This window comes from Triticum urartu, chromosome 3 (assembly GCF_003073215.2).
Source record: "Triticum urartu cultivar G1812 chromosome 3, Tu2.1, whole genome shotgun sequence".
Taxonomy (NCBI): Eukaryota; Viridiplantae; Streptophyta; class Magnoliopsida; order Poales; family Poaceae; genus Triticum; species Triticum urartu.
Window position 1 is genome coordinate 715765963 of NC_053024.1, and position 14881 is coordinate 715780843.

At 44.0% G+C, this 14881-nt stretch overlaps 1 pseudogene; it reads left to right on the forward strand.

Annotated features, from left to right (window-relative positions):
- Nucleotides 1–1929: 1929 nt before the first annotated feature.
- Nucleotides 1930–14254, forward strand: LOC125547271 (annotated as a pseudogene).
- Nucleotides 14255–14881: the final 627 nt, after the last annotated feature.

Here is a 14881-nt window from a genome sequence, read left to right on the forward strand (position 1 = left end):
GGCCCGTGGATGCCACCTAGCTCATTAGATCCTCCTCTAGCGCACTACAGCCCTGCGCCCACATCTAGCCGAGCTCCGGCCACCGCCATGGTTGTCGTGGCCATCGTCTCCAGCCACCCCGCAGCCTCCCGCATGATCCCGTGGATGCGCGCGAGGATGGGTGTCGCTCTGGCGCCTCCAGCGCGTCGAGCCGACCCCTGTATCACCGTCCGAAGCAACTCCGGCGATCCTTCGTCGTCGGGTTTGGTCGCCGGCGTTCAACTCCGGCGTACTGACATGGCAACGTCATTAGTGGCTAATGACCCACTAACTAACCCCCTGGCTCGCTGACATGCAGGCCCCACTGCCTAACTAACCAGCTAACAAAAATAATTTAAGTTTAATCTAAACACAGTGGCCCCACGCGTCGGCGTTGACCTCGCTGACGTGGTCGTTGACCGGACCCTTCTCTCTGTGACACTAAGTGTCTCAGGGTCACTCACCAGTGGGTCCCATTGGTCAGGTTTGACCTGGACCGTGCCCCGTTGACCTGCTGACGTCATGATGATGTCAGGCTGACGCGGTAATCCTTTTCTGGAATTTAAATAATTCTTAAATGATTTGTTTAATTCAAAAAATATCCAAAACTTTGAAAAATCATAGAGATTAATCTATAGCTCCAAATGAAATAAATTATGTATGAAAAATGATCAGAAAAATCCAATCTATCCATCTGTACTATTTTCATCACTACAGGAAACAGGTAATTTGCCGTCTGGGGATCACAGACGGCAAAGACCTAAATCCAGATGGCAAAGATTTTGCCGTCAGGAAGCAGACGGCAAAGTCAGACAGCAAAGATAAGTCGGTAAAGAATATTTTGCCGTCAGCTTTTCATTGGCCAGACGGCAAAGACTTTGCTGTCAGCCGAACCTTCTTTGCCGTCAGCCTTATAAATCACAGACGGCAAAGAAATGCAGTTTTGCCATCAGCTAGAGTACATGTTTGCCGTCAGCTATTCGCGTCTTTGCCGTCAGCCTCGTATATCACAGACAGCAAAGAAGTTATTTTTTTTTAAAAAACACACGCAACAGCATTACTCCCGAGCTATGCCGTCAACTCATGCGAGTGCAATACCTATCTTTCTTCTTTTTTAACAGGGAAAGGCCCATCCGTGTATAGTGCCATTCATTCAACGTTATTGGAGTACAAAATGCAAATATGAGCCCGAACCAAAACTGAAGTTACAGAGTAGTCTGGAAAATTAACACAAAGGACCCTAACAAGTAAAACTGAAAAGCAATCAGGTCCTTCTTCTCCACTCCGATGCTCTGCCCGCCCCGCTATCCAGCCCGACACTCGCCTTGGCTCTCTGCCATGCTCTGCTCGCCATCCCGCCGCCCGGCCCTGCTCAGCCGTGCAGCTCCGGCCCAGCCGTGCTCGGGAGCTGACTTGCTCCAGCGCCGCGGAAAGGCACGCGAGGGAGGTCGGGGATGGCCGATGCTCAACCGGTGGAGTGCTCGGCTGCTCTAGCGGCGGAGCTCGCGAGGCGGACCGCAGGACCGGCAGGTGAGGAGGAGCTCGGGGTGCAAAGTTTTGGATTTCGTCCGAGAAAACCGAAATTCCAGCGATTTTCATCCATCTCGTTAAGGCCCGGTAATAGGGTGTACCGGCCCAAAAATTTCGGCCACTTTTAAACTCACAGCCCAGCCCATGGTCTACTACAGCCCACACAAACCCCCCTGTGGTATAAAAGCACGAATTCATCTCCTTCTAACCCTAAAATTCACTTTTCCCGTCTCCATCCGACTGAGCGGCGGCTGTGGGCAACGGAACCCTAGCGAGTGAGGCGGGGGCGCGGTGCATCGCCGCCTCCTCCCATCCACCTTGTCTCCCTCCCTCCCAATCTCCTCCCTCCCAATCTCCTCCCTCCCAGTCTCTTTCCTGTCCATGGATGGTGGTGGCAGCGCCATGGAGCACGGCCGCACAACTTCGATGTCGGGGCAGGTGGGCTCGGGCGTTGAACGGCTCCATGGGAGCAGCAGCATGCGGCGCATCCAGTCGGGCTTGGGCAGTGCCCCGACGCCGGACGCACGCGGTGGTTTCCGGCAAGCTGGACATGGTACTGACGTACTGTAACGATGTTCCTCTAATCTTGTACATGCACCTATTTAGCATTTTTGTATGCTGGCTCATCTTGCAAGATCTGTAGCTAGCTTTTCATTTGTGAAGATCTGTATCTAGGTTCAACATGCACACTTGCTTCATACAGGAGCACAATTGTGCATGATAGCTTAACTTGCCATGATCTGTAGTTAGCTGTACGTGCATGCTTATTTAGCAAGTGTTGATGATAGCACACGCAGGCAAGTGTGGATGATAGCACACCTAGGAAGGATCTTTTACTAGCTTGCTCAGTAGCATTGTTTCTAATATCTTGTACTACAAGATTGCTTCATATCTTCTCAACTTTGGTTGCATGCCATTGTTAAAATAGATGGCCATTTTTTGCAAATAGAGTTGATCTTTATCGCATGCTTGCTTCTCATGCTTGAATTTATAGGTGATGGAAGTGCGCCCTATGTTAATAGGGTGAGCATCGGTGAAGCTAGAAGCAGGGAAAATGTCAACCCCGACAACGAAGATAACATTCTCATGGGGAATGGTTCAACTCCAAGAGAGACAACTTGGAAAGGTCAATACCATGATCTGCATTTTCTTAATTTGCTTAACTTTTTGTATGGATATTGTGATACTTTTAGAGAGGAAACATTTAAATAAAAATGTATCAATTATGTTTAAAGTTAAAATTGTTCTAATTCTGTTCGTTAGCTTTTACTTGATTTTGTTATGCATTAAGAGTACAAAATGTGGCAATTCCCTTTTTTCTGCCTTATTATCTTTTTACTTGATGTTATTATGCATTTAAAGTTGGAATGTTGTTCATTCTGTTGCAAAAATCATGCTAATCCTTGTTACTGTCCTGGTTCGTTCTTTTTATTCCTTGCTCAATTTTTAGTCATAGTATGATGCATTTAGAGTTGCAATGTTGTTTATTCTGTTGTAAACATTATGCTAATTCTTATTACTGTCCTGGTTCATTCTTTTTTATTCCTTACTCAGTTTTTATTTTGTATTATGGTGCAGTTGGAGTTGAAATGTTTTTTAGTGCATTGTAGCTATATATTATGATGCATTGCTAACATGGTTCTTGAAATTTTGATATGTAGGGCTTGTAAGCAATGACATCTATTATATTTGGAACCATGGCCCCAAGTTTGGTGGGGGATTTGATTGTCGGTACTGCCCTCTAATCACTAGAGGGGGAGGTGCAACCCGCTTTAGGGAGCACCTTGGAGGTATACCAGGTGATGTGAGGGAGTGTCCTAGTGTTCCATGAAATATTCGTGCTGCAATGAGGGAATCCCGGGATGACTCAATGCAGAGGAAGAGGGAAAAGAAAAATCACAGATTTCGTTTGGAAAGGGATATCATGTAAGGGTTGTACCTGTTGGGGAACGTAGTAATTTCAAAAAAATTCCTACGCACATGCAAGATCATGGTGATGCATAGCAACGAGAGGGGAGAGTGTGATCTACGTACCCTTGTAGACCGACAGCGGAAGCGTTAGCACAACGCGGTTGATGTAGTCGTACGTCTTCACGGCCCGACCGATCAAGCACCGAAACTACTACGGCACCTCGAGTTTTAGCACACGTTCAGCTCGATGATGATCCCCGACTCCGATCCAGCAAAGTGTCGGGGAAGAGTTCCGTCAGCACGACGGATGGTGACGATCTTGATGTTCTACCGTCGCAGGGCTTCGCCTAGCACCGCTACAATATTATCGAGGATTATGGTGGAAGGGGGCACCCACCGCACACGGCTAAGAATATGATCACGTGGATCAACTTGTGTCTCTAGGGGGTGCCCCTGCCTCCGTATATAAAGGCTCAAAAGGGGGGGCCGGCCGGCCAAGAGGAGGCGCGCCAGAAGGAGTCCTACTCCCTCCGGGAGTAGGACTCCCCCCTATCCTAGTTGGAATAGGATTCGCGGAGGAGAGAGAGGAGGAAGGGGGGCCGGCCCCCTCTCCTTGTCCTATTCGGACCAAGGGGGGGAGGGGCGCGCGGCCCATCTCTGGCTACCTCTCCTCTCTTCCACTAAGGCCCACTAAGGCCCATATATCTCCCGGGGGTTCCGGTAACCTCCCGGTACTCCGGTAAAATCCCTATTTCACCCGGAACACTTCCGATATCCAAACATAGGCTTCCAATATATCAATCTTTATGTCTCGACCATTTCGAGACTCCTCGTCATGTCCGTGATCACATCCGGGACTTCAAACAACCTTCGGTACATCAAAACGCATAAACTCATAATATAACTGTCATCGAAACCTTAAGCGTGCGGACCCTACGGGTTCGAGAACAATGTAGACATGACCGAGACACGTCTCCGGTCAATAACCAATAGCGGGACCTCGATGCCCATATTGGTTCCTACATATTCTATGAAGATCTTTTATCGGTCAGACCGCATAACAACATACGTTGTTCCCTTTGTCATCGGTATGTTACTTGCCCGAGATTCGATCGTCGGTATCCAATACCTAGTTCAATCTCGTTACCGGCAAGTCTCTTTACTCGTTCCGTAATACATCATCCCGCAACTAACTCATTAGTTGCAATTCTTGCAAGGCTTAAGTGATGTGCATTACCGAGAGGGCCCAGAGATACCTCTCCGACAATCGGAGTGACAAATCCTAATCTCGAAATACGTCAACCCAACATGTACCTTTGGAGACACCTGTAGAGCACCTTTATAATCACCCAGTTATGTTGTGATGTTTGGTAGCACACAAAGTGTTCCTCCGGCACACGGGAGTTACATAATCTCATAGTCATAGGAACATGTATAAGTTATGAAGAAAGCAATAGCAACATACTAAACGATCGGGTGCTAAGCTAATGGAATGGTTCATGTCAATCAAATCATTCAACTAATGATGTGATCCCGTTAATCAAATGACAACTCTTTGTCCATGGTTAGGAAACATAACCATCTTTGATTAACGAGCTAGTCAAGTAGAGGCATACTAGTGACACTTTGTTTGTCTATGTATTCACACATGTATTATGTTTCCGGTTAATACAATTCTAGCATGAATAATACACTTTTATCATGATATAAGGAAATAAATAATAACTTTATTGTTGCCTCTAAGGCATATTTCCTTCAGTCTCCCACTTGCACTAGAGTCAATAATCTAGATTACACAATAATGATTCTAACACCCATGGAGCCTTGGTGCTGATCATGTTTTGCTCATGGAAGAGGCTTAGTCAATGGGTCTGCTACATTCAGATCCGTACGTATCTTGCAAATCTCTATGTCTCCCACCTGGACTAGATCCCGGATGGAATTGAAGCGTCTTTTGATGTGCTTGGTTCTCTTGTGAAATCTGGATTCCTTCACCAAGGCAATTGCACCAGTATTGTCACAAAAGATTTTCATTGGACCCGATGCACTAGGTATGACACCTAGATCGGATATGAACTCCTTCATCCAGACTCCTTCGTTTGCTGCTTCCGAAGCAGCTATGTACTCTGCTTCACATGTAGATCCCGCCACGACGCTTTGTTTAGAACTGCACCAATTGACAGCTCCACCGTTTAAGGTAAACACGTATCCGGTTTGCGATTTAGAATCGTCCAGATCAGTGTCAAAGCTTGCATCAACGTAACCGTTTACGATGAGCTCTTTGTCACCTCCATATATGAGAAACATATCCTTAGTCCTTTTCAGGTACTTCAGGATGTTCTTGACCGTTTTCCAGTGATCCACTCCTGGATTACTTTGATACCTCCCTGCTAGACTTATAGCAAGGCACACATCAGGTCTGGTACACAGCATTGCATACATGATAGAGCCTATGGCTGAAGCATAGGGAACATCTTTCATTTTCTCTCTATCTTCTGCAGTGGTCGGGCATTGAGTTTGACTCAACTTCACACCTTGTAACACAGGAAAGAACCCTTTCTTTGCTTGATCCATTTTGAACTTCTTCAAAATCTTGTCAAGGTATGTGCTTTGTGAAAGTCCAATTAAGCGTTTTGATCTATCTCTATAGATCTTTATGCCTAATATGTAATCAGCTTCACCGAGGTCTTTCATTGAAAAACTCTTATTCAAGTATCCCTTTATGCTATCCAGAAATTCTATATCATTTCCAATCAGTAATATGTCATCCACATATAATATCAGAAACGCTACAGAGCTCCCACTCACTTTCTTGTAAATACAGGCTTCTCCAAATGTCTGTATAAAACTAAATGCTTTGATCACACTATCAAAGCATTTATTCCAACTCCGAGAGGCTTGCACCAGTCCATAAATGGATCGCTGGAGCTTGCACACTTTGTTAGCTCCCTTTGGATCGATAAAACCTTCCGGTTGCATCATATACAACTCTTCTTCCAGAAATCCATTCAGGAATGCAGTTTTGACCTCCATCTGCCAAATTTCATAATCGTAAAATGCGGCAATTGCTAACATGATTCGGACAGACTTAAGCATCGCTACGGGTGAGAAGGTCTCATCGTAGTCAACCCCTTGAACTTGCCGAAACCCTTTTGCGACAAGTCGAGCTTTGTAGACAGTAATATTACCGTCAGCATCAGTCTTCTTCTTGAAGATCCATTTATTCTCAATTGCTTGCCGATCATCGGGTAAGTCAACCAAAGTCCACACTTTGTTCTCATACATGGATCCCATCTCAGATTTCATGGCTTCAAGCCATTTTGCGGAATCTGGGCTCACCATCGCTTCTTCATAGTTCATAGGTTCATCATGATCTAGCAGCATGACTTCCAGAACAGGATTACCGTACCACTCTGGCACAGATCTCACTCTGCTTGATCTACGAGGTTTAGTAGTATCTTGTTCTGAAGTTTCATGATCATTATCATTAGCTTCCTCACTAATTGGTGTAGGTGTCACAGAAACAGTTTTCTGTGATGCACTACTTTCCAATAAGGGAGCAGGTACAGTTACCTCGTCAAGTTCTACTTTCCTCCCACTCACTTCTTTCGAGAGAAACCCCTTCTCCAGAAAGTTTCCGAACTTAGCAACAAAAGTCTTGCCTTCGGATCTGTGATAGAAGGTGTATCCAATAGTCTCCTTTGGATATCCTATGAAGACACATTTCTCCGATTTGGGTTCGAGCTTATCAGGTTGAAGCTTTTTCACATAAGCATCGCAACCCCAAACTTTCAGAAACGACAACTTTGGTTTCTTGCCAAACCATAGTTCATAAGGCGTCGTCTCAACGGATTTTGATGGTGCCCTATTTAACGTGAATGCGGCCGTCTCTAAAGCATAACCCCAAAATGATAGCGGTAAATCAGTAATAGACATCATAGATCGCACCATATCTAGTAAAGTACGATTACGACGTTCGGACACACCATTACGCTGTGGTGTTCCGGGTGGCGTGAGTTGCGAAACTATTCCGCATTGTTTCAAATGTACACCAAACTCGTAACTCAAATATTCTCCTCCACGATCAGATCGTAGAAACTTTATTTTCTTGTTACGATGATTTTCAACTTCACTCTGAAATTCTTTGAACTTTTCAAATGTTTCAGACTTATGTTTCATTAAGTAGATATACCCATATCTGCTTAAGTCATCTGTGAAGGTGAGAAAATAACGATATCCGCCACGAGCCTCAATATTCATCGGACCACATACATCTGTATGTATGGTTTCCAACAAATCTGTTGCTCTCTCCATAGTACCGGAGAATGGTGTTTTAGTCATCTTGCCCATGAGGCACGGTTCGCAAGTACCAAGTGATTCATAATCAAGTGGTTCCAAAAGTCCATCAGTATGGAGTTTCTTCATGCGCTTTACACCGATATGACCTAAACGGCAGTGCCACAAATAAGTTGCACTATCATTATCAACTCTGCATCTTTTGGCTTCAACATTATGAATATGTGTGTCACTACTATCGAGATTCAATAAGAATAGACCATTCTTCAAGGGTGCATGACCATAAAAGATATTACTCATATAAATAGAACAACCATTATTCTCTGATTTAAATGAATAACCATCTCGCATCAAACAAGATCCAGATATAATGTTCATGCTTAACACTGGCACCAAATAACAATTATTTAGGTCTAATATTAATCCCGAAGGTAGATGTAGAGGTAGCGTGTCGACCGCGATCACATCGACTTTGGAACCGTTTCCCACGCGCATCGTCACCTCGTCCTTAGCCAATCTTCGCTTAATCCGCAGTCCCTGTTTCGAGTTGCAAATATTAGCAACAGAACCAGTATCAAATACCCAGGTGCTACTGCGAGCATTAGTAAGGTACACATCAATAACATGTATATCACATATACCTTTGTTCACCTTGCCATCCTTCTTATCCGCCAAATACTTGGGGCAGTTCCGCTTCCAGTGACCAGTCTGCTTGCAGTAGAAGCACTGAGTTTCAGGCTTAGGTCCAGACTTGGGTTTCTTCTCTTGAGCAGCAACTTGCTTGCTGTTCTTCTTGAAGTTCCCCTTCTTCTTCCCTTTGCCCTTTTTCTTGAAACTAGTGGTCTTGTTGACCATCAACACTTGATGCTCCTTCTTGATTTCTACCTCCGTAGCTTTTAGCATTGCGAAGAGCTCGGGAATAGTCTTATTCATCCCTTTCATATTATAGTTCATCACGAAGCTCTTGTAGCTTGGTGGCAGTGATTGGAGAATTCTATCAATGACGCAATCATCTGGAAGATTAACTCCCATTTGAATCAAGTGATTATTATACCCAGACATTTTGAGTATATGCTCACTGACAGAACCGTTCTCCTCCATCTTGCAGCTATAGAACTTATTGGAGACTTCATATCTCTCAATCCGGGCATTTGCTTGAAATATTAACTTCAACTCCTGGAACATCTCATATGCTCCATGACGTTCAAAACGTCGTTGAAGTCCCGGTTCTAAGCCGTAAAGCATGGCACACTGAACTATCGAGTAGTCATCATCTTTGCTCTGCCAGACGTTCGTAACATCTGGAGTTGCTCCAGCAGCAGGCCTGGCACCCAGCGGTGCTTCCAGGACGTAATTCTTCTGTGCAGCAATGAGGATAATCCTCAAGTTACGGACCCAGTCCGTGTAATTGCCACCATCATCTTTCAACTTTGCTTTCTCAAGGAACGCATTAAAATTCAACGAAACAACAACACGGGCCATCTATCTACAATCAAACATACATAAGCAAGATACTATTAGGTACTAAGTTCATGATAAATTTAGGTTCAATTAATCATATTACTTAAGAACTCCCACTTAGATAGACATCCCTCTAATCCTCTAAGTGATTACGTGATCCAAATCAACTAAACCATGTCCGATCATCACGTGAGATGGAGTAGTTTCATTGGTGAACATCACTATGTTGATCATATCTACTATATGATTCACGCTCGACCTTTCGGTCTCCATGTTCCGAGGCCATATCTGTATATGCTTGGCTCGTCAAGTATAACCTGAGTATTCCGCGTGTGCAACTGTTTTGCACCCGTTGTATTTGAACGTAGAGCCTATCACACCCGATCATCACGTGGTGTCTCAGCACGAAGAACTTTCACAACGGTGCATACTCAGGGAGAACACTTCTTGATAATTTAGTGAGAGATTATCTTATAATGCTACTGTCAATCAAAGCAAGATAAGATGCATAAAAGATAAACATCACATGCAATCAATATAAGTGATATGATATGGCCATCATCATCTTGTGCTTGTGATCTCCATCTCCGAAGCACCGTCATGATCACCATCGTCACTGGCGCGACACCTTGATCTCCATCGTAGCATCGTTGTCGTCTCGCCAATCTTATGCTTCCACGACTATCGCTACCGCTTAGTGATAAAGTAAAGCATTACAGCGCGATTGCATTGCATACAATAAAGCAACAACCATATGGCTCCTGCCAGTTGCCGATAACTCGGTTACAAAACATGATCATCTTATACAATAAAATTTAGCATCATGTCTTGACCATATCACATCACAACATGCCCTGCAAAAACAAGTTAGACGTCCTCTACTTTGTTGTTGCAAGTTTTACGTGGCTGCTACGGGCTTAGCAAGAACCAATCTTACCTACGCATCAAAACCACAACGATAGTTTGTCAAGTTGGTGCTGTTTTAACCTTCGCAAGGACCGGGCGTAGGCACACTCAGTTCAACTAAAGTTGGAGAAACTTTCACCCGCAAGCCACCTATGTGCAAAGCACGTCAGGAGAACCGGTCTCGCATAAGCGTACGCGTAATGTCGGTCCGGGCCGCTTCGTCCAACAATACCGCCGAACCAAAGTATGACATGCTGGTAAGCAGTATGACTTATATCGTCCACAACTCACTTGTGTTCTACTCGTGCATATAACATCAACACATAAAACCTAGGCTCTGATACCACTGTTGGGGAACGTAGTAATTTCAAAAATAATCCTATGCACACGCAAGATCATGGTGATGCATAGCAACGAGAGGGGAGAGTGTGATCTACGTACCCTTGTAGACCGACAGCGGAAGCATTAGCACAACGCGGTTGATGTAGTCGTACGTCTTCACGGCCTGACCGATCAAGCACCGAAACTACGGCACCTCCGAGTTTTAGCACACGTTCAGCTCGATGACGATCCCCGGACTCCGATCCAGCAAAGTGTCGGGGAAGAGTTCCGTCAGCACGACGGCGTGGTGACGATCTTGATGTTCTACCGTCGCAGGGCTTCGCCTAAGCACCGCTACAATATTATCGAGGATTATGGTGGAAGGGGGCACCGCACACGGCTAAGAATATGATCACGTGGATCAACTTGTGTCTCTAGGGGATGCCCCCTGCCTCCGTATATAAAGGCTCAAAGGGGGGGGCAGCCGACCAAGAGGAGGCGCGCCAGAAGGAGCCCTACTCCCTTCGGGAGTAGGACTCCCCCCTATCCTAGTTGGAATAGGATTCGCGGAGGAGAGAGAGGAGGAAGGGGGGCCGGCCCCCTCTCCTTGTCCTATTCGGACCAAGGGGCGCGCGGCCCATCTCTGGCTACCTCTCCTCTCTTCCACTAAGGCCCACTAAGGCCCATATATCTCCCGGGGGGTTCCGGTAACCTCCCGGTACTCCGGTAAAATCCCGATTTCACCCGGAACACTTCCAATATCCAAACATAGGATTCCAATATATCAATCTTTATGTCTCGACCATTTCGAGACTCCTCGTCATGTCCGTGATCACATCCGGGACTCCGAACAACCTTCGGTACACCAAAACACATAAACTCATAATATAACTGTCATCGAAACCTTAAGCGTGCGGACCCTATGGGTTCGAGAACAATGTAGACATGACCGAGACACGTCTCCGGTCAATAACCAATAGCGGGACCTGGATGCCCATATTGGTTCCTACATATTCTACGGAGATCTTTTATCGGTCAGACCGCATAACAACATACATTGTTCCCTTTGTCATCGGTATGTTACTTGCCCGATATTCGATCATCGGTATCCAATACCTAGTTCAATCTCGTTACCGACAAGTCTCTTTACTCATTTCGTAAATACATCATCCCGCAACTAACTCATTAAGTTGCAATGCTTGCAAGGCTTAAGTGATGTGCATTACCGAGAGGGCCCAGAGATACCTCTCCAACGATCGGAGTGACAAATCCTAATCTCGAAATACATCAACCCAACATGTACCTTTGGAGACACCTGTAGAGCACCTTTATAATCACCCAGTTACGTTGTGACGTTTGGTAGCACACAAAGTGTTCCTCCGGCACACGGGAGTTACATAATCTCATAGTCATAGGAACATGTATAAGTCATGAAGAAAGTAATAGCAACATACTAAACGATCGGGAGCTAAGCTAATGGAATGGGTCATGTCAATCAGATCATTCAACTAATGATGTGATACCGTTAATCAAATGACAACTCTTTGTCCATGGTTAGGAAACATAACCATCCTTGATTAACGAGCTAGTCAAGTAGAGGCATACTAGTGACACTCTGTTTGTCTATGTATTCGCACATGTATTATGTTTCCGGTTAATACAATTCTAGCATGAATAATAAACATTTATCATGATATAAGGAAATAAATAATAACTTTATTATTGCCTCTAGGGCATATTTCCTTCAGTACCATGGAGAAGGGGTGATAAATATTGAAGATGACGAGGAAGAGATTCAGGCCACACTTCGGGAGACACTAAGAGACAAGAATGTCTCTCGCGCAGTTGAGAGGAGGCGTAGGAGTGGCAGTGGTGTTCGTGTGTCTCTTGGGAAACAGAGTATCACAGCATACTTTGACAAGGAATTGTCAAGCAACAAAGTATCAATGCAGCCAAAGATCAACACTGCTTTGAATGTTGAGTCAAAAGATGTACTTGGCCAAGCTTGGGCAAAGTTTTTTCATGCTAATGACATTGCTGGTCTGAAAGCAAATTGTCCCTATTTTCGTGCGGCTGTCAAGATAACTCAAAACCTTGGCCCAGCTCCTGTTCCAACTGCCAAGGAGATTGATGGGATATATTTGGACAAGAATTATGAAGAAGCTGAGCAGTGCTTGAACATGTTCAAGCAAGACTGGAGGAACTATGGTGTAACTGTGATGTGTGACTCATGGACAGGGCCTACTGGTATGAGTCTCATCAATTTCATGGTGTATTGCAATGCACGGATGTTCTTTCATAAATCCATTGATGCTTCTGGTCAAACTCAGACTGCAGGTTAGTTTTCTAATGATTGAAACTACGTTTACGCATGTCCATTCATTGTTAATTCTGACTAGCCATGCCTTGTTAGTTTTCTACATGATGGTATGATGCATTTATTGTGCATTTAGAGTTGAAAATCTGTTATGTTTGTCTATTCATGGTTGAAAATCTGTTATGTTTGTTTATTCATGGTTAAATGTGTCTATTATGCCTTTTCTAATCTTTTTACATGATATTATTTATTCATGCTTATTTCTGTTATTTCTGTTTATTCATGCTTATTTCTGTTATTACTCGCTTCATTTTTGTTTCAAACAAAAGTTTACTTGCAATTAATTGGCAGAGTTTATCTATAGAGAGATCAGAAAGGTCGTTGTGGAAGAGATAGGTTCTGAGAATGTTGTTCAAATCATAACTGATAATGGGTCAAATTACAAGAAAGCATGTAAAACTCTGGTAGAACAACTAGAGTTTAGTCATATTGTTTGGCAGCCATGTGCTTCCCACACTGTTAACCTCATGCTTAAGGATGTTGCTAAGTTTTGTGAGATTGACGTGATAGTTAAAAGTACTAAGCAGATCTGTAGATTTTTCTACAATCACAATAACCTACATGATAGCATGAAAAAGAACATTGGTGGTGAACTCATAAAACCGAATGCGACCCGGTTTGGAACGGTGTTCATGTTCTTGGAGAGTTTCCATTGTAAGAAAGATGAGTTTAGGAAATGGATGGTGTCCGATGATTGGAAGGGAAGTACTTGGAACGGTGTTGCTGATTATGTGTTCGCTGAAGAGCTGCTATCTAGTAATATGTGGTGGGCAACTTTAGAGTGGGTTCTTGCTGTGCTAGAGCCACTCTACAAAGCCCTTAGATATGCTGATACACAAAAGAGATGCACCCTATCTGGATTCAAGAAGAGTATGATGACAGCCATACAAAAGTTGGAAAGTCATCTTGGTGGTGGATCACAAATGTTTCATAGAGTCATGAGCAAGGTGTCCAAGAGGATCGATGCTATGCAAGAAGGCACACTATTGGTTACAGGTAGTTACAAAACTAACTAAATTTGTATTATGATGCTCTCTTTTTATGGTTTTAACTTCTTTTGTTCTCCCTTCTCCTTGCAGCTGCTGTCCTTGATCCTTACACACATTATCAGATCAACATGTGCAAGATGATGGACTATGCTCTTGCACTAACAGATGCCATTGAGAAGATTGCAGACCCTAAGACCGCTGTTTTGGCTATTGATGAAGTCAGCACTTACAGGGAATGTCGTGGGAGGTTTGGCTCAAGGTTGGCACGTTCCTCTGCAGAGAAAATGTCACCAAGTAAGTTCCAATTACCCCACTTGTAATATTCTCTATTACCCCAGTTTTGCAACTCAGTTCATCTCACTATGTTAATTTTGTTTTAACTTGGTAGCTGAGTGGTGGTTCCAATTTGGAGGGGAAGTTCCTAATCTGCAGAAGTGTGCCTTGAGGATTGTATCACAATGTGTTTCGTCAAGTGGCTGTGAGAGGAATTGGAGCGCTTTTGCTTTGGTCCACACGAAGCAAAGAAACTATCTTCTATATGGCAAGCTGCACAAGCTTGTATCTGTGTGCTATAACTTGAAGGTATGAAATGTGTTTTGCCCATATGCCATTATTCACCCATATGCCATGATTCACCTGCATACTGTTGTTTCCTAAGCATTGTTTGAAATAAAGGTTGTTGTTTACTAAGTAAATGCTACTATTTATTAAAGACTGTTATTAGGTTGTTATTTAAAGTAAATGTTGATGTTTACTTAGCAATGTTTAGAGTAAAGGCTGCTGTCTAATAAGCATTGTTTTATACATAGCGACTTTATCCATTTTATTCTTTATACTTCGTTGTCATTCACTGATTTTGTTTTCACATTTTGAAGATACATGCTGAAGAAGAAGAAGACCCGGTGAGAGAGAATGATAAGCAGAAGGAAGTTGATGCATGTGCAAGGATGATGGATACAGCCATGTTTGATGCAACAAATCCTATGATGGAATGGTTGAATGAGGAGGAGGAGCATGCAATCTTGGATGGAGTTGATGCTGCTAGCGCCGTGTTTGAGAAAATACGTTTGCT